General features: G+C 32.7%; 1 protein-coding gene across 1 annotated transcript in view; it reads right to left on the bottom strand.

The window, feature by feature from the left end:
• The window catches only part of LOC137615390 (uncharacterized), a 421,687-nt gene that overhangs the window by 268,898 nt on the left and 130,289 nt on the right, over positions 1–22,500 (bottom strand). The window lies entirely within an intron of this gene.

The raw sequence follows: 22,500 nt of genomic DNA, 5'->3' as shown, positions 1-22,500 counted from the left end.
CTAAGTTGTTTAACGTCAAAAAAAAAATTTTCTCAATGTCAATTCCCCAAAATATCAGTACAGCGTAGTATTTTCCCTTCGGCTTATAATCAGGATCTTGTGCTCATTGATCTGCTACTTATTTCCGGACTTGGATGATCCTTGAGATAAGGTCAAGACACTGTCCAGAATATTACGAAGTAACATTGATTACCAGAAGCCACTCTCTCTCTCTCTCTCTCTCTCTCTCTCTCTCTCTCTCTCTCTCTCTCTCTCTCTCTCTCTCTCTCTCTCTCACACACGGTGGTGGTATAGTTAGCGATATTCCTTTTGTACACTAATAAAAAATACTAGTATCGTCTCTTCTTCTATGAGAGAAAAAACTTAATCCAACTAAAATTTAGCTAAAAAAAAGGAAAAAAACTGGTCATCATTAATCACAATATTATTCTAACGCAGCATTTTACTACTTTTTTTTCTTCCCTTACATCTGAACTTCACTTCTACCAGGGCAGGTCGTTCCCAAATGCAAATTTCGGTGAAGGGGAACCACACATACAGAGAGAGAGAGAGAGAGAGAGAGAGAGAGAGAGAGAGAGAGAGAGAGAGAGAAAGAGAGAGAGAGTAATGTTTTGGGGAATCAGTCGAGGCGTTTTATGTCCGTCATTCCATTAATAGGAATCGGATGAATGACCGTGGAACGATAAGAGAGATCTTCTTCCTTCCTTCTTTCTCTCCTCATGAATGGCGGTTGATGACTTGATCAAAACGAAATACAATCGCAACTTGATTCCCTGATTCAGTGCTTTAACTGACTGCTCGCATTATAGTCAGACGAGTTGTAAATAACTGTAATGGAGAAGGTAAAGGAAGTTCTTCATTAGTGAATCTTCCCGAATAGACAAATTGCTCTTGTAATCAGCCAGCTCAAATACTAGAAAGCGATGGGCAATACATATAAAGAGTTTATAGGAGCAAATAACAATAACGCAAAGGAAGGGAAGTTCTTCATCAAGGAAATGCACTGAAAAAGAATAGAATGAATTTCTTCAATCAACCTGACCTAAACAATGAAAATCGCCGGCCAAAATACCTAAATGGATATTCAGGAGAAATGTAAGTGTAAATAGAACCTCCTGCTGACTCGAGAACTAAGCATCAATATTCTGTTTTCATACATAATTATAGTGTTTTCATCTTTATATACTTCTGTGATTCTTTCTAATTATTATTATTATTATTATTATTATTATTATTATTATTATTATTATTATTATTATTACTTGCTAAGCTAAAACCCTAGCTGGAAAAGCAGGATACTATAACCCCCGGGGGCTCTAAAAGGGAAAATAGCCCAGTGAGGAAAGGAAACAAGGAAAATTAAAATATTTTAAAACAATAACAGCATTAAAACAAATATATCCTACATAAACTTTAAAAACTTTAAACAAAACATAAGGAAGAGAAATAAGAAAGAATAGTGTGCCCGAGTGTAGCCTCAAGCAAGAGAAATGACATTAAGATATCAGGTATCGTCATATATATGAAAAATTAAAGGGATTGAACAAGTTCTTTGATGTCTTCTATAGAAAAAACCCAAATAGCTCAACACATTTCTTAGCAGATAATTCAATGAATGAAACAAGCCTTTTTAAGCTTTATTGCCGTTGTGGAGAGAATACGGAAAATAGCCCTGCCGTCCTTTACACTCCTTGCATTCAGAATGGCAAATATAATGCGTAGATATTAGTTTTCAATCTCAAATCTCTTTCTAAAACAAAACGAGATTAATAAATCTTCCATTTCTAACAATTCCCTTTGCATACAATGCAAGACCTTCCTATATTCCCACGCCCATCTAGTAAAAATGCCTTGAATAATTGTTTCTCATATTTCTTCTCTAATACGAGAGTGATACAAAGGGACTTTATCTTGCATACCTCTATTCTATATACACCAGGCAATACAGCTTTGATCCTCCTGCAATTTATCTCAGACACTAACCTTAATCCATTGCATCTCTTACAACTTATATATTTCCCGAAAACATGAAATGAAGCTTTTAATGTTTCATTTGGAATATTATTGGATAAATATATGCAGATATATATAATAATAGATAGATATTTCAGTATATAGATATATACATACATAAACATAACAATAGACTGCATATATATATATATATATATATATATATATATATATATATATATATATATATATATATATATGTGTGTGTGTGTGTGTGTGTATATACATATATATCTATATAAAGTTTATACTGTATATACAAATAAACATTACTTGTATATATATACACATATATTGTATGTGTGTGTGAGGTCTTCATTCTGCCGTAAAATAGATACGGCTGCATTTATTTTTGTTGTATATATATTTATATATATTCATATATATATATATATATATATATATATATATATATATATATATATATATATATATATATATATACATATAATATCGATATATTAGTGTACGCGACCAGTCAATATGAAGGCTAAATATTTAGATACATATCCCCAAGCGCACAGTGTGTCCCTTGGATTACCCGCTCTCTCCTCCTCCCCTACCCAAGTGACGGAAGGACAGAGTAGTTTGGCAATGCCGCTCAGCGTGACCAGAAATAAATAAATTTATATACTGTACATATACATATCTGTATGTATATATATATATGTATATATATATATATATATATATATATATATATATATATATATATATATATATATATATATATCCTGCCCACGTCAATTTTCTTCTATTACATATTGTTAGAATAACCTCTACTTTATTCTGTTCTCCTATCCATCTTCTCTTGTTCATACTCTTGCCGTTAATCTCTTTATTTTTCTTTCTATAGCTCTTTTTGTTATAATCAGCTTATGTTCTAAGGCTTTAGTAGGGCTCCAGACTTCTGATGCATAAGTTAATACTGGTAAAACCATCTTATTGAATACCTTTCTTATTAGAAAAAGTGGCATTTTACCTTTCATAATCTGTGTTTATAAGCGCTCCATTCCATGCTCATCCTCTTTTAATGTCGGTCTAATGTCATCGGGGAACACCTATTGTCTGTTCAAGTAAGTATTTTCATCAACAATCTCTACAGGTTCATCCCTATATTCATAAATATAATTTCCTATTCCTTTCTTGATTTTCTCATCTTTTCACAAAGGAAGCTTGGTGCACTAAACCATGAATTTTTCGTCTGGACAATAGAGTTTTGCTCCGTATGCATAATAATAATAATAATAATAATATTAATAATATTAATAATAACAATAATAATGCTTATATCATTAACGTCACTTTCGTTGATAAAACAAATAAGAATGTAACATTCATCTATGTCCCAATGACGTGGTACTCAAGAGAAGAACAAAAAGAGATATAAAATAGAAAAGTTCTAAGATTTACGAATGAATCTGAGGGGTTATGGGATATACAAGTGTAAGTGGTCCCCATAATCATCGAGTACTAGGCACTATAAAGAAGTCATTGAATAAGAACCAGGAAAAATTGAAGTCTAAGTAGCCTCTGGATTCAAGTCGAAGAGCGTTACTAGAAATACACACAGAGAGGAAATAATAATAATAATAATAATAATAATAATAATAATAATAATAATAATAATAATAATTGCGTTACTTTTATCCTATAATTATTGTTTTTTAAGGCTAGAGCTACCTAAAACCTTGAACATCATCACGAAAAGTAAATAGTGAAATAGAAAAGAATAATGAAATATTGGTTGAAATGTTAAATGATTACTAAACTTTCTGGAGGCCGAAACGTGATCATTGTTATTTTCCACCCCGTTTTTCGTTCTGTACTTACGGCCACACACAATTTAAAAAACACCATTACTTTTATAGATTAACTTCTTGCATGTTACTGCAAACCAAAATTTTCATTAAAAAAATAGCAAAACACCTACAACTTCACCGTGGTATGTCAATTGTTATCTATATATAACTTGGAACTATTATTTATAACTTAATAATTTCCCACTACTGGAAAACTTCGAAAAACATTCCATTTCATTTCCCACAAGCAATTATTAATATTCTAATTAACAAATATGAATGAAGATAGATATATAAATAAATGAATAAAATAAATATGCATATATTTACATAAATGATTCCTGACACCAAATACGACGACTTTGGATCTATCTTGAATTAAACCATTTTTATATTCAGACGTTTCTCAATTCCTAAAAAAAAAAAAAAATTGTACTTTGTAAAGCCTCTTATATGTTTCAGAGAATTAGTATTCATGTAAGAGCACTTGATGAATGACTGTAAATGAAAGGCCCCTTAACTCTTAGGTCCATTAACAGTTATATCTGCACCTGAATTTTAACTAAGAACAACACAACAATCCCACTCGTTTAAAATGAAAAAATCATAATACTATTTCTCATTTCGTCCTTTAGTTTTAACAAATCATGCGCAAGTAAAGGTAATATGAACTATTCTATTCTGTTCTCCTTTTCTATTAAATGAAACAATACCGGTAAACAAACTTTTATGAGGATAAAATTAACTGAATTATTATTTGCTTCTAAAGAAATTAAAAAAGGAGACTCTTCAAAGTTTTAGAATACGATTGAATCATAAAAAAAACCAATTGCTCTTCAAAAAAATATAAGTAATGTATCAAAACTAATTGACTCATGGTAACATTTTATAGTGTTCATTTGTACTATGGTCTTCTACTGTCTTGGGTTAGAGTTCCCTTGGGAAAACAATTCTATCATATTTTTCTTCTTGTTTTTTTGTTTTTTTTTGTCGAATTTTTATAGCTTATATATAAAAGATTTATTGTTCTTAAAATATATCATTTCCATAGGTTCATTACTTCTTTTGCAATTTATTTCCTTTTCTCACTCGTCCATTATTTCCTATTGGAGCCCTTGGGCTTAGAGCATCCTCCTTTTCCAATTAGGTTTTTAACTTTGTTAATAATAATAATAATAATAATAATAATAATAATAATAATAATAATAATAATAATAATAATAATAATAATAATAATAATAATAATAATTGCGTTGCTTTTATCCTATAATTTTTGTTTTTTGAGGCTAGAGCTACCCAAAACCTTGAACATCATCACAAAAAGTAAATAGTGAAATAGAAAAGAGCAATGAAATATTGGTTGAAATGTTAAATGATTACTAAATTTACAGGAGGCCGGAACGTGATCACTGTTATCTTCCACCCCGTTTTTCGTTCTGTACTTACAGCCACGCACAATTTCAAAAACACCATCACTTTTACAGAGTAACTTTCTTGCATGTTACTGCAAACCAAACTTTTCATTAAAAAAAAAAAAATAGCAAAACACCTACATCTTCAACGTGGAATAGCAGTTGTTATCTATGTATAACTTGGAACTATTATTCATATCTTAATAATTTCCCACTACTGAAAAACTTCAAAAAACATTCCATTTCATTTCACACAAGCAATTATTAATATTCTAATTAACAAATATGAATGAAGATAGATATATAAATCGGTCAATAAATGAATAAAATATATATATGCATATATTTACATAAATATACGACGACTTTAGATCTATCTTGATTTAAACCATTTTTATATTCAGACGTTTCTCAATTCCTAAAAAAAAAAAAAAAATTGTACTTTGTAAAGCCTCTTATACGTTTCAGAGAATTAGTATTCATGTAAGAGCACTTGATGAATGACTGTAAATGAAAGGCCCCTTAACTCTTAGGTCCATTAACAGTTATATCTGCACCTGAATTTTAACTAAGAACAACACAACAATCCCACTCGTTTAAAATGAAAAAAATCATAATACTATTTCTCATTTCGTCCTTTAGTTTTAACAAATCATGCGCAAGTAAAGGTAATATGAACTATTCTATTCAGTTCTCCTTTTCTATTAAATAAAACAATATCGGTAAACAAATTTTTATGAAGATAAAATTAACTGAATTATTTGCTTCTAAAGAAATTAAAAAAGAAGACTTTTCACAAGTTTTCGAATACGATTGAATCATAAAAAAAGACAATTGCTCTTAAAAAAAATATAAGTAATGTATCAAAACTAATTGACTCATGGTAACATTTTCTTGTGTTCATTTGTAATATGGTCTTCTACTGTCTTGGGTTAGAGTTCCCTTGGGAAAACAATTCTATCATATTTTTTCTTCTTGTTTTTTTTTTGAAATTTTATAGCTTATATATAAAAGATTTTTTGTTCTTAAAATTTATCATTTAAATATGTTCATTACTTCTTTTGCAATTTATTTCCTTTTCTCACTCGTCCATTTTTTCCTATTGGAGCCCTTGGGCTTAGAGCATCCTCCTTTTCCAATTGGGTTTTTAACTTTGTTAATAATAATAATAATAATAATAATAATAATAATAATAATAATAATAATAATAATAATAATAATAATAATAATAATAATAATAATCTACTCTTTCGTTGTCAAACATAATTAAACTGCATCGCAATACATCATGTTGTCAGACCTGTATTGACATATATAATAAAACCACGTCTTAGAATAATAAAAATGAAGCAATCTAACAATTTTATAGACATGTTGAGGTTTTCCTTCATATTCTCTAAACCTGTTTATGACATCAACAAAACAATAATTTTATCTTCCAAGACGTAATTCATTATTCTCACCTAGTTCTATTACTGAACTGTTCTTGGCTTTTGTAATAAGACTCGCGAAACTTGCACTCTGATGTTGAAATGTGAAACGAAACAATATAAAACTGTACATTAGAACAAGAGAATACCAGGAGAGCATCCAGAGCAGATCTAAGACTTCTTATTGTGCAGTCATTCATACAAACTGCCAATGTAAGGGAAGGGAAGTAGAATCATATCTGCCATAGCACCAAATATTTCAAAGAATAGTAAATGAATTGGAGAATTCATTCAATAGCTGTATATGGGCAATACCACAAAGGCACCTAAATTCAAACACGAGTTTTCTGGGTCACAAATCTCTGAAATTACAATGGCAATATGCATAGTCATTCATTTTTCATCTTATCTATCGGGTATCAATATTTAATGCTTTCACTTTCACTGAATCATTTCTAAAAACGGAAGTTCGCCCAGGTCCTCACAAAAAAAAAAAAAAATAATAATAATAATAATAAATCTTCCATCACATCTCTGGATTTCAAGAAACTTCTAGTAACCCAACCTGATATACATTAACCTATCAACTGCATTCACAATCAAGGACTCAGTATTCAGTCATGGAGTTACAAGTTATGAAAAATTTTGCCCGTATCTATTCGTTTCCCTGTCTTCAATATCTGAATTTATCCCATAATTAAAACAATTAAATGGTATTCCGAGTACCAGGCAATTCCTATGCATTTTAATTCAAACTAATTTAAATTATAATTAAAATTACTGACTCTGACTCGTGAAATTAATATCAAATATAATGCTAAATTGTTCTGCATGAATCCTATGATATTCTTGCACACAACAATGAATGCTTTCGGAGTTAATTAAGGCAAAGAGGGGTGTTCAATTTCAGAAGGTTAAATAAAGTTAGGCAGAGCATTGCCTCGCAAGAAGAGGATCATTTTCATCAGTGACCTGGTAAAAATAATGATGAACATTATAATTGTATCAATTTCTTTCTCTAGCAGAGCTGCCTACACACTGGGGGGGGGGGAGCCGAGATAAAGCTTGTCTGAAGATGGGCTTTACCTGAGAACGCTATATCAACGAAAAAATAAACAAAAAATGCGCTGTGTTTTTATCAATATAAACAAAGTCAGTTGACCTTTACACTGTTTTCCTTGGAGTACCATGTTACCTGCAAAGGAAGAGGTGTACATTGCATCATAGCTTATTCTAAAAGGACTTCGCTGCATAACCATTAAGTGGAAAAGGTTTGAAAACCTAACACATTAGGTTCCAGGTGATTTCAAATGGCATAATGCTCTTACATGTCACGGTGCTATTCTCTAACCATATACACGAGGAAAAGGTTGACAGTAAAATCTGTTCTATGATATTGGGGGTTTTTACCTATAAGCTACTAATGAACATAAATAAGAATTTCGGTTGTATAATCAATATCACAAGAACATTGCCCACAAGGAATGCAAGGAAGGATGCCTGATTAAAAGAGAGTCGGTAGTAGGTTGGCCAGGGTACCAGCCACCCGTTCAGATACTACCTATAGTGTTATTGGATCCTTTGACTAACCAAACAGTACTGCTCTGAGTCATTCTCTCTGGTTACAGCTTATTTTTCCTTTGCCAACACATACACCGAATAGTCTGGCTTATTCTTTCCACATTCTCTTCTGTCTTCATACATCTAACAACACTGAAATAACCAAACAATTCTTCTTCGCTCAAGGGGTTAGCTACTGCAATGTAATTGTTGAGCGGCTACTTTTCTCTTGGTAAGGGTAGAAGAGACTCTTTTAGTCATGGCAGGCAGCTCTTCTAGAAGTATACTCCAAAATCAAACCATTATTCTCTAGTCTTGGATAGTGCCGTAGGCTCCGAACCATGGTCTTCCACTCTCTTGGGGTACAATTCTGTTGCTTGAGGGTACACTAGGGCACACTATTCTATATTATTTCTCTTCCTCTTTTTTTTTGAAGTTTTAATAGTTTATATATGAAAGATATTGTTTAATGTTGTTACTGTTCTTAAAATATCTTATTTCAATTGTTCATTACTTCTCTTGTCGTTTATTATTTCCTTATATCTTCCTCACCTATTTTTCCTTGTTGGAGCCCTTGGGCTTATAGCATCCAGCTTTTCCAACTATTGTTATAACAGGAAGTTAGTCACAAAATAAAACACTTCCAAAACAATTAAATCAGTAAATATAAACCTTACATAACTAACAAGAGTTACTTTCAGTTATCATACTTCTCGCTAAAAGACGCAAAGACATCAGAATTTCCAAACCGTTCATAAGAGCCAGGCGTGTCCAGATCTGACCTAACCTGATACTCAATGCTCGCCTACAACGTGCCCTTTCCGCCCTTTTCAGCACAGTTTTGACTTTCGACCTTAACTGGGTGGATACACATACAGATGATTTACGTCCAGCACTAGCCATGGCATCCCTATTTCAATCTTGAGTCGAGTCCTAAGGGCCGTTACTGGTACAGCCGGATATAGTACTTTGTTATTGGGTATAAAAGTAATTAAACTAAAGTAGTAGTTGAAGCTAAAACATCAGATTAAAAAGAAGTGGCAGTTTTCTAACGAGTGAAAAAAAGTGCAAAAGCTCCTACTATTTTTAAATATACAACGCATATAGTTGTGGATTTTATTACCCAAGATCAACAGACACGGCATGATGTTTTATTCAAGTTACTTAGTTATTAATAAAAGGTGTTGTATCTTTCTTGTTAATTTTTCATTGATAAAACAAGAAAAGTTATCCAAATTCTTGGATAAAATTAAGTTTAAAATCCATAAAAAGTTGAAAGAAACGAATAAACAAATCTTAAATCACGAGAATTCCCGTAAAAGAGAAATCCAATTCGTAATATGAGAAAATTTAAATAACAAAAGACTCCGTAAAACAGTATGGAAATTACAATTGATAAACAAAAGAAAGTTTAAAAAAATATGCTCTAAATAATTAGAAAATTTCAGTAAAATGCAAATGTATTTATTAAATCCATTCACATTTACTATCAAAATGTTCTCGCATGACTAAATATATTAAAGAGTAGGAGCTATATAAATAAAAGTTCGAATAACTTGATCAACTAAAATCATCGTTACCACCTTTATACCTAATACTCCTTTGGTCCATTTATTTTTTATTTAATTTAAGACTGATTACGGTTGTTGTGGCCTGATTTGTAACGTCTCTGCCTGGTGTTTGCCAGACGGGGGTTCGAGTCCCGCTCAGACTTGTTAGCGCCTTTGTGTCTGCAACCTTACCAACCTTACCATCCTTGTGAGCTAAGGTTGGGGGGTTTGGGGGAGCCTATAGGTCTAACTGTTGAGTCCTCAGCAGCCATTGCCTGGTCCTCCCTGGTCCTAGTTTGGGTGGAGAAGGGGCTTGGGCGCTGATCATATATGGTCAGTCTCTAGGGCATTGTCCTGCTTGCTAGGGCAATGTCACTGTCCCTTGCCTCTGCCATTAATGAGCGACCTTTAAACCTTTTAAACCGAAACCATGGGTACTACCTTTATATCTAATATTCATTCCACCAATTTTTGTTTTCAAATTCTAAGACAGATTTCTTAATTCTCAATTTTCTTTTTCAAATTCTAAGATAGATTTTCTTAATTTCCAATTTTCTTTTTCAAATTCTAAGACAGATTTTCTTAATTGGTAATTTTCTTTTTCCAATTCTTAGACATTTTCTTGTTTGCCATCTTTATTTTTCAAATTCTGAGACAAAATTGTCTTAATTACCTATTTTCTTTTACAAATTCTAGTATAGATTTTCTTAACTGTCATTTTTTTTTTCAAATTCTAAGAAATATTTGAAAAGCGCGACCCGACAATGCCTATGACATTAGAATATTAACGCGTTAAGGCCAAAGTCGCAACAAACACACGCTTATACACACGTACACAATAGGCCTAAACTTTAAGTGGCTTAAGCTCATATGCATATAATTATCAGCAAATCCCAAATGACGTTCATTATAAGTCTCATTTAAGTATTCCCAAGTTTCCCCCGTTCGGGTACCTGCTTGGTATGACAATGTACAAGACAAGTGACAACAACAACGCATGATTAAAGGTAGTTTGACTCCGATGGTGCAGGAGGATGCTGCCTTGGAGACTTGGAGCAGGAGATGATGAGCCTTCACACGACCTTATTCAAATTGGAAGAAGAAGACTTGCGCCACGAGTCGCTACATCTATTGGGGTGAAACTAATAAGAAAATTTCATAATACAAGTTTTCTATTTCATTCTTTTTATTCTTTGATCGTGTAATTTTTTTTTTCTGTTTTTGAGATTCGTAAGACAGGACACTTCGATTTTACGAAAGCCGAGTACAGCACAAATTTGAATCGTAGGCTCCATCGGAACGTATTGCAATTTAAACCATATTTGATATGAGATGAATTACGAGCATAAGTACACTCACTCTCACACACGATATATATATATATATATATATATATATATATATATATATATATATATATATATATATATATATATATATATATATATATATATATATATATGGGCAGGAGTTGGACATAGAGAATCCCAAATGGAGAAGCGAAAAATAAAATATATATTCTATTCTCATTGAAAACGTTGAATTACTCAAAGAATATGACAAACCACTATGCATGACATTTATAGACTGAGAATCCTTTTCATTATGACAAAACTTTAGCAGTAATGAAAACCCTCCAAAAACAAGGAATAAATGAATCTTATGTTACAACACTTGAATATATCTATACGGGAAGTATAGCAATTCTAAAACTACATATAGATAGTGAAAAAATTCCGATTGAGAAAGGAGTTAGACAAGGAGATCCCTTTTCTCCTATATTATTCACAACGAGCCTAGAAGATGTTTTTAAGAACTTAGATTGGAAAAATGTAGAAATTAATGTTGATAGGGAAGACCTTAACAACTTAAGAATTGCAAATGATGATAAAACATTTCAATAGAGAAAGCAGAAATGTATGACTGATAATTAATATGAGACCGAAATTAAAAGAAGAATAATCATGGAATACAGAGCTTTGGGTAAACAAAATAAGGTTATGAAAAGTAATATGACACTTTCTCTATAAAAAAAGTATTTAATAAGTTCTACCAGAATTAACTTATGCATCAGAAACTTGGAGCCTTACTAAGCCTTAGAACATAAGCTAGTTTACAACTAAAAGAGCAATGGAAAGAATAATGATGGTAATGACACTGAGAGACTGAAAAAGAGCAACATGGATACGAGAGAAAACTAAAGTAGAGGATACACTAACAACATCTAAGAAAAAGAAATAGACATGACCATGACTTATAATGAGATTGACAGATAATAGACAGATGTTAAGAATAACAGGATGGTTCCCTAGAGATTGCAAACAAAGCAGGGGACGGAAGAGAAGACCATGGACTGACGTGGTAAGAAAATTTGCAGGTATAAACTGGCATAGACTGGACTAGTTACGGTTGATGATGATGATATCTATCTATCTATCTATCTATCTATCTATCTATATATATATATATATATATATACACGTATGTACGTGTGTCTGTACGCATGCGTGTGAGTAAACATACATACGTACGTACATACATACAGAACACACATATATATATATATATATATATATGAACATATATCACAAGCACACGTGATTTTAATTAATGTAAATATCACCCACGAAATGCATTTAATACCGAATTCTATCTTGGGAAATACATATCCACTTGGAATTCATTTTATGGTAACAGCTTCTGGCCGGGTGGTGATTCGAACCACCACCTGTACGGCTAGAAACTATGCTTGGCAGGGACCCTATCGACTCAGCTATCAAGAGAGACTAAAAGTTTATGACAAGTCCCCCTACATATTCCTGTCGAATTCAGGATTCTGTTCATAAACTTGAAATAGACCCATCTCCACCATGATAGCTGAATCATGAGTTTGCAACACGTGGTTATTTTAATGAACATATATCACAAGCACACGTGATTTTAATTAATGTAAATATCACCCACGAAATGCATTTAATACCGAATTCTATCTTGGGAAATACATATCCACTTGGAATTCATTTTATGGTAACAGCTTCTGGCCGGGTGGTGATTCGAACCACCACCTGTACGGCTAGAAACTATGCTTGGCAGGGACCCTATCGACTCAGCTATCAAGAGAGACTAAAAGTTTATGACAAGTCCCCCTATATATATATATATATATATATATATATATATATATATATATATATACAGTATATATACATATTTGAGAGAGAGAGAGAGAGAGAGAGAGAGAGAGAGAGAGAGAGAGAGAGAGAGAGATCATTCCAAATAAATGCGGCTGTAACGCAATACAATCAACTAAGCACCAGTCGTAAGCTACATTCAGTACAACAGATTTCTAAATGTTTCGAGAGAACATAATAGACAGATTTTCCTCCAGGGATCAAACCCTCTCCCTCTCTCTTGAAGCAAGTTTCAAACACTACATCACGGAGAGAGAGAGAGAGAGAGAGAGAGAGAGAGAGAGAGAGAGAGAGAGAGAGAGAGAGACCTAATTCTTAGATAAGCAACAAATTCTATCACATTTTTTCATTTTTTAAGGGGATTCGTGAGAGCAGTCAAGATAAGAGCATTGACTCTTCCCTTAGTCGAGAGCACTTAACCTACTGTATGTGCTTGCAGGCGTTGCTTCTACGTAAGAGAAGCCCACAATTGCGCAGTATCATTAAAAAATGTCATTATTATTGTTTCTAATTCTCTTAGGCCTCATTATGCTGTATCCAAAGTCGCTCATACCAACTTCTTAACAGTTAATAACTCTTTTCAATTATCAGTAGTTATACTGTTATCATTTTTCAGCTATTCAAATAAAACGTCAGAACCACAATTAATTTAAAAATAAAACTGATACAAAACAGAATATTAAAAGTGGAAAAACAGAAAAACAAAGATAAGAAAACAAATCGTCAACGCTTGGCCGTGTCAATCCGCAGCCACACTACAAACGACTTTCCCTGGCGCATCGTAGGAGGCTTACATCAGAGGAAGATTAATTCTTAAAGGCGATAAAGTAGGAAGGTGTTAAGAGCAGAGATCACACGTTATCTTTATCGAGGTTATATTATCTTTATGGATCACATTTACTTCCCCATGTAACGCCTTTACCAAAACGTGATAGAAATCGACAAAGGCGAATAGGGTAGCTGTTATCCTGTATTGATTCTCCTGATTTAACTATTAAACAATTTTTCGTTTTGTTTCTCTTATGGTGTCTTCGAAATATAAACACAAGTAATAAATTTTTTTTCAGTTTTTGGGTTCTTTTTTGCCCGTTTTAATCACTGTCGGTTCCGTTTTCGAAAACGGTCATAGACCTTTACAATAAGAGGACTTCTTGCTCTATTATAAGTGATTGTAATGGATAACAATAAAACTTCCAGCTCTATTATAAATAATTGTGATGTATAAAAATAAGAGGACTTCCTGCTTTATTATAAGTGATAGTGATGGATAACAACAAGAAGACTTTCTGCTCTATTATAAGTGATTGTGATGGATAACAACAAGAGGACTTTCTGCTCTATCATAAGTGATTGTAATGGATAACAAGAAGACTTTCTGCTCTATTGTAAGTGATTGTGATGGATAACAATCATAGGACTTCCTGCTCTATTATAAGTGATTGTGATAGATAACAATAAGAGGACTTTCTGCTCTGGATAACAAGAGGACGAAATTTCTGCTCTATTATAAGTGATTGTGATGGATATCAAGAGAACTTTCTGCTCTATAATATGTGATTGTGATAGTTAACAATAAGATGACTTTCTGCTCTACTGCTCTATTATAAGTGATTGTGATGGATATCAAGAGAACTTTTTCCTCATTATAAGTATTGTGATGGTTAACAATAACATGACTTTCTACTCTATTATTAATCATACAATAAGCTTTGAAACTGGTTCTGTTTCTACCAACCTCCGGTGTTATATATTAAGATATCTTTAATATATCATTATAATCTCTCTCTCTCTCTCTCTCTCTCTCTCTCTCTCTCTCTCTCTCTCTCTCTCTCTCTCTCTCTCAATGAAAACACAAAATCTAGTAATTGTTGATGCAATATCTTCAAACTAACACTAATTGGAGGATATATTCGTAATGCCTGGAGTAATTTGTGCATAAATGAACAATATATGATTAACACAACACCTCGCTAAGAATATCGTAAAATAGAGGCATTATTTCGGTGGTGGAAGGGAAGGGTAAACATAATGTTAGAATCTAAAGTATGACGTAAATTCGTAAACGTTCTTAGGGCAAATCATTCAAAATAAAGGTGTTTCTTTGAGGGATTCTATTAAGAGAATTCTATTTTTAGAGTAATTGATAAAGCAAGATGTTATTGTTTCATCAATACAGTATTTATGATATCAAAGACTTCATGTATAGATAACCAATAACAATAAAAAACAAAGTTAATAAATATAATCTATTCTACTTGATGTTTCATTGTTATATTTCGTATTCAATTAAGAACTGAATTACGTTCTTTATTCTAAAGATATCAAAATATAGATTTCATTCTTGTTAGATTCAAACTTGGATGGTTCACACAGTCAAGTGCTAGACCAAAAACCTATATAAGAATTTGATAGTAATGACAGCTGAGATAAATGGTAGTATACTAGCTCAATAGAAAGGCCTCGCTGAGCGTTTCTACGCTATCATATATATTACCCTTTCTCTAATTCAAATATTTTTTAGAGAATTTTAAACTTAAGAGTCTACCGATTTAATTAATCCATTCAAGGATATCAAATTTTCTACCATTTTCTATTTAACTGAGTGACTAATATAAACTCTGGAAACACGAGTCATGCTTTGTAGATAGACATGTACTGCACCGTACACATTGTTAGTTAGAAGCTAATTGCAGTGCCTCGCAGAAAATCTTCGACAGAAGATAAGCGTTGATATAAGAAAATTCGATTGGCAATGGATAAAACTGCATTATCTGAAAGATCTGAGAGCGTCTGAGCTGTATTTCTGTACTAAAAAGTAGTACCTAAAGTCAACTATTTTACAGAAAAAAATATCCATTGTGTTTCAGCACTTCAATTGTTCAGCAGCATCTGTAAAGTTACATATATGAAGAAAGATAATGCATTTGAGTCAAACCACGCAAGAGAGATCAACCTCAGGACTTGTGCTGAAAGAAAAGTGCCAAGGGAAATCAAGTACAAATTTCCACTGTTAAAAGTGATTGGTAGAACCAACAAGAGCAAAGGAATAATAAATTAAATAGTTGAAGAGAATATGGACGGGTGATCTGTAATGTTCTCATCGAGGAGTTACTTAGCCACTACAGGACTAAATAAAGGGTTCGAAGGAGCTCCAGGGGAATCCAAAGTTGTTTGCTAGTAGCTAATTTACCCATAACGAAATTCTTTAACTTACACTGAAAGTCACTGTCTTACCTCACTTAAACTTCAAACCCGTTCTGTGTATTGCATCGCCGTATAAACTGCTTGTAAATAAGCGAAACATTTTAACAGAAATTTGTTGCTTAGCATCAGGTAATTAGCGATCGACGACTGCACATTACTTGCATCTTATTGTTTATGACCTCAAAAGTATATCGGTTGTTAAAGGACAAAAGAAAACAAAGAAATGAATGAAATCATAAAAATATAAACTGAAAGAAAGCAAAGAAATGAATGAAAAGGTAAAAATGCCAATTGAAAGAAGCAGATAAACATAAAGAAAACAAATAAATGAAAAGATATAAATATAAACTGAAAAAAAAGAGATGCATAAAGAAAACAAAGAAATGAATGAAAAAGTGAAAATGTAAACTGAAAGAAAGCAGATATGAGATATGCATAAAGAAAGCAAAGAAATTAATGAAAAGGTAAAAATCTAAACTGAAAAGATGCAGCGATACATGAAGAAAACAAATAAATTAATGACAAAGTAAAAATCTAAACTGAAAGAAAGCAGAGATGTATAAAGAAAGCAAAGAAATTAATGAAGAGGTGAAAATGTAAACTGACCCAAAGCAGAGATGCATAAAGAAATAAATGAAAAAGTAAAAAGGTAAACTGAAAGAAAGGAGAGATGCAAAAAGAAATCAGAGATGCATAAAGAAAGCAAAGAAATGAATGAGAAGGTGAAAAAGTAAATTGAAAGAAAGCAGAGATGCATAAACAAAACAAAGAAATGAATAAAAAAGTAAAAATGTAAACTGAAAGAAAGCAGAGATGCAAAAAGAAAGCAGAGATGCATAAAGAAAGCAAAGAAATGAATGAAAAAGTAAAAAAAAATCTAATCCCATTCACAGACGACTCCCCTATCCCTCAACAAACGTAGAACCGACGTTCCAGCAGCGATTTCCAATAATTATTCAGAATATTCACACTATATGGTAATTGGAATGGAAAATTGCCTCTTCTGGGGTGATATGCGGGGGCAGGCTCACATATGCGGCACCATGATTTGACCCGCTCAAGTAGCGAGGGAGAAAATAAATTGACGGCACACTGCTCCCGTCAGGTTGAAAATCAATTAGAAAATTAGGGATGTAACGATAGGGAATAATCAGGCAATAACTACATATACAACATTATAATATATACAGAACATCAGTTACATTAACAGTGAGGAGAGAGAGAGAGAGAGAGAGAGAGAGAGAGAGAGAGAGAGAGAGAGAGAGAGAGAGAGAGAGAGAGAGTTTACATTAGTTGTTTATTATATATATGGCAAATATATCACTTAATTTCAGTTTCCTTCAAGTCAAATAAAATATCCTACTTAAATGTTGGTCAAATTAATCACAAAAGGATGCAGTTAAATTTATTATTTGCTACGAAACAAATTAATAACTAGAAAAACTTGTTTCCTTCTAGACCCTTTCTCCATACACACAGATATATATATACAGTATATATATATATATATATATATATATATATATATATATATATAGCCCATACCGAGAAATATTTTGCCAGGTAGAGGGCATAGCAATGGGATCCCACATCCCCACTTGGAGTTTTCTTAGCCAATATATATAGTACATGATTGCTGTGGAAGATACAACTATCAGGAGTCACAAGACGCCTAAGATCAATGCAAGATATGTGAATGACATCTTCATTACAATTAGAAGACCTGAAGAACCACAGGAGCTTGCAAGGGCCTTAAAAGCTAGTTCAATCTTACACTTCATAACCGAATCAAGTAAGAAAAATACTCTTACTTTCATTGATGTTCTTGTTGAGAAACAACATACAGTGTATCAGTCTTCACGAAACCTACTTATGTTGCCCGGTGCCTAAACACACGGGGAATGTCCAGACTCATACAAGCAGTCCGTCGTTGGTGCTTATATCAAGAGGACCTTCTACTTTAGTAGTTGGAAAGTTGTTCATGGAGAAATATAATGTATGAGGCAGATATTAATGAACAAAGGATATCCCAGAAACGTCATAGAAGAAATGATATGGAAGAGAAAATGTATGAATTCTGCACGGAGGACCAGCACTAATATAGTAACAGCAAATTAATAGTTTTCTGTCACAATGTAGATTATGGAACGGCCTACAAACAAGAAGTATATGTACTTAAAAAATCAGATGGAGTAAAACCAAAGGCCCCATCTGAAAAAAGTATTGCTGAAAATATACAGCAACTTGATAACTACACACACACACACACACACACACACACACACACACACACACAAACACACACAGATTGACCGGACTGTACCTCGGGTCGGGGACTCTTAGACTCAAGGCCATTAGCCCCCAAAACGATAACTACCCTTGTGACGATAAACAGTCGTGCCTCCAGAGTACCCAAGGAGTGTAAGACCAGTGTGGTCATTTTAAAGGGTAAGCCTTTGGTATGCGCTTTGTAGTCATATCCCCACGACATGTACACAAGAGGAGACCAGCATGAAGAGATGAGTGAAGACCTGTGGAGCTGTTGACAGGCTAAAACAAAGCACTTTGAAATGGTAAATCTTTTCTCGGAAGGAGAACCGAAGATTGAAACTATGAAAATAATGCTAAGTAAAAATGTTGAAAAAGTTTTCAGCGAAAAACATAAATTTTTAGTTCAGTATTGTAGAGTTAATTTCCATTTATTTTGTGAGGAAAAGAGATTTAAATATATTTTGTGAAGAACGGCAACTTAGGTATTATACGCAACCGATTCTTGATATGATGACATCAGTTCCACAGGGAAGGAGAGCTGAAATATTTAGGATGGGAAGGAAGAGGCATCTTCAAGGATGCTTGCAATGTCTAAACTACTTAAGGGAACAGTTCAGTTCTTTTAGGATGGGATTGTCCTTTAACAAAGTAGAAGACCTTTATCGTTTGGCAAATGAATTGATACTGATGGAATAATCAACGAAATTAACTCGGAAGAAGGTAAGAAAAGAGCATTTTTTTCTAGATGAATTGTCCTTTGATAAAGTGATTCTGACGTAAACCTCAAAGATTTCAACTTTGAAGTATGACAGAGAAAAATGAGAAAATTTTGACCTTTGATAAAGAGGTAAAAGGCATTTTCTTTATTGAGCAAATGAATAGTTTCTGATGGAATGCTTTACAAAACAAACTCTAAAGTAACTTGAAAATAAAGACAATTATTGAGGATGGATTGCCTTTGATATATATAGGTACAAGAACTTTATCACTGAGCAAATGGTTGAATTCTGATGCAATACTCTACAAAATCATCTCTGAAGGAAAATGAGGTGTCAATACCTTTATCATAGGAGGAATAAAATCATTCTTAAAAATCAACTCTGAAGTAAGGTGAAACAAAGGAGATATTTTTTTTTTAGGAAGGATTGTCCTTTGATGGAGAAGTACAAGAGTTAGATAAATGGGTGAGAATACTTTACAAGATCAACTCTGATGTAAGGTTTGAATCAGAAGCTTTTTTTCATCATTGGACAAATGGATAGATTTTAATGGAATACTCTACGAAATCCATCTATAACCATAAAAAGAAAATACTAAAAATAAAAAACCAGGATAGAATATAAATTTCTAAAAACATATTTCCAAAAATTCTTAAAACAGTTGTAAAATAAAATGCTAAATTAATACATTACCAAGAGCCAATCTAGAAATATAAATTCCCCAATAACCACGGGGAAATAAAGTTCAAAAGTCCAAATTAAACCATTAACTTCAACAATAATGTTTATAACACATAAAAAGACAAATGAGAACAAAAATATGATAAAAATAATACAAAAGTTAAGCACGAAGACTTACGACGGGAAACCACAGCCTATTAACAGGGCCTCTATCCCTCCCGACCGAGGATAATTTACCAAGTTTTCTAAAATAAGAGATATTCTGAGGCTAAAGCTGTTCTCCAACCTCATTGAACCGGCATATATTCTGCCAGAAACGAAAGTTACTGGCGCAAATGAGAAAATATAATGAAAGTTAAAATGGAAGCCCCGGGAGAGGAAAAAAGTGAACGCAAGTCATAATAGATAAAGACTACGAACATTGAAAAGTGAGTGTGTACAGTATATACATACACACACACACACACATATATATATATATATATATATATATATATATATATATATATATATATGTATATATATATATATATATATATATATATATATATATGTATGTATGTATTCATACATACATAAACAGGTAGATTGATAGATAGATGGAAAGATAGATAGATACAGAGCTGGAGAGAAAAGAAATGATATGCAAGATATCTGATTCATTTCAAGCTATACACAAATATATTTCCCTATTTCTTTGATTCATTACACTTAAAAGTTCCCTAACGCTTGCCTCTATATTTTGGTGCATTTTGTACAGACGAATGTATATCTTACATTTCATGCCTCATTTTAACCCATTACTCTCTCCTTTCTTCCATCGTCTAAGATAAGTGACGAAAAGAATAACAGGTCTAGTATGGACCTTCAGACTCAGATCGACGCTCACTCACCAAAAATATCGAAAGCATTAGATCATGTCATTTCATATAGATTGTTTTATATTTTTTTTTATCATAGTAAAATTATTAAACATAAATGAAAAATGCTTGTAGCTCAGCGTCGTTCATTCAGATTCATATTATTATACAATTAAATAAATAGGAATTCCCATGCTAGCCGGGTCCCTTGGGAAAGAGACTTCAAGTGTGCGTTAATTGATCGCTCAACCCAACAGTAAAATCTAAACAAGAAATGTCGATGTCGATTTATATAAATCCCAAAGGGACAAGATACCAAGAAACGAGTAGTTGTATATTCGAACCAATGAGAGCTGTATTTTGTAAACGAGATCAAGAAACAAGTAGTTGTAAAGTCGAACCAATGACAGCTGTATTTTGTAAAAGAGATCATGAAATATGTAGTTGTAGAGTCGAACCAATGACAGCTGTATTTTGTACTCGATGTCAACAAGCAAATAGTTGTATAGTCGAACCAATGAGAGCTGTATCAAAAAGGAGATCAAGAAATATGTAGTTGTATAGTCGAACCAATGAGAGCTGTATTTTGTACACGAGATCAAGAAATATGTAGTTGTATGGTCGAACCAATGAGAGCTGTATTTTGTAAAAGAGATCAAGAAATATGTAGTTGTATAGGCGAACCAATGAGAGCTGTATTTTATAAACGAGATCAAGAAACAAGTATTCGTATAGCCGAATCAATGAGAGCTCTATTTTGTACACGATATCGAAATAAGTATTTGTATAGTCGAACCAATGAGAGCTGTATTTTGTACACGATATCGAAATAAGTATTTGTATAGTCGAACCAATGAGAGCTGTATTTTGTACATGAGATCAAGAAACAAGTAGTTGTATAGTCGAACCAATGAGAGCTGTATTTTGTACTCGATGTCAAGAAACAAGTAGTTGTATAGCCGAATCAATGAGAGCTCAATTTTGTACACGATATCGAAATAAGTAGTTGTATAGTCGAACCAATGAGAGCTGTATTTTGTAAAAAAAAGCTAAAGAAATAAGTAGTAGTATAGTCGAACCAATGAGAGCTGTATTTTGTAAAAAGAGATCAAGAAATGTGTAATTGCATAGTCGAAGCAATGAGAGCTGTATTTTGTACACGAGATCAAGAAATAGGTAGTTGTTTAGTCGAACCAATGAGAGCTGTATTTTGTAAACGAGATCAAGAAACAAATAGTTGTATCGCCGAATCAATGAGAGTTGTATCTTGTGTACGAAATCCAGAAACAAGTAGTTGTATCGCCGAATCAATGAGAGCTGTATCTTGTGTATGAGATCAAGAAACAAGTAGTTGTATCGCCGAATCAATGAGAGCGGTATCTTGTGTACGAGATCAAGAAACAAGTAATTGTAAAGTCAAACTAATGAGAGCTGTATTTTGAATATAAAAAAAAAAACTGCATGTTGGTGAGAGCTGCACTGGTTAAATGGGGCATTAAACCAATGGAATAATAAAACAAGAGATAATCAAGCACAGCAACCACTCCATGGCAAGTTAGAAGTAAACCCCAGGCCATGATACTAGAATCTAATTAAGCTAAAAGAATACAAATGAAAAAATTCAGCAAATACACAAATATAATAATCCCGAAGAGCACTTGAGAGGAAAAGCGGGGAATTGGGTATGTAGTTCCCGAGATGAATAAGAATGGTCGAGTAAATTGAAGAGGGGGAAATACAGAGCGCAGCTAATGTAAAGCATGATGAGAACATCAGAATAAATGACATCAAGATAATGTCTTCAAGA

Source organism: Palaemon carinicauda, chromosome 21 (assembly GCF_036898095.1).
Source record: "Palaemon carinicauda isolate YSFRI2023 chromosome 21, ASM3689809v2, whole genome shotgun sequence".
In the NCBI taxonomy this organism is placed as follows: domain Eukaryota; kingdom Metazoa; phylum Arthropoda; class Malacostraca; order Decapoda; family Palaemonidae; genus Palaemon; species Palaemon carinicauda.
The sequence above is the reverse complement of the archived record's forward strand: the minus strand, read 5'-3'. Positions and strand labels throughout refer to the sequence as shown.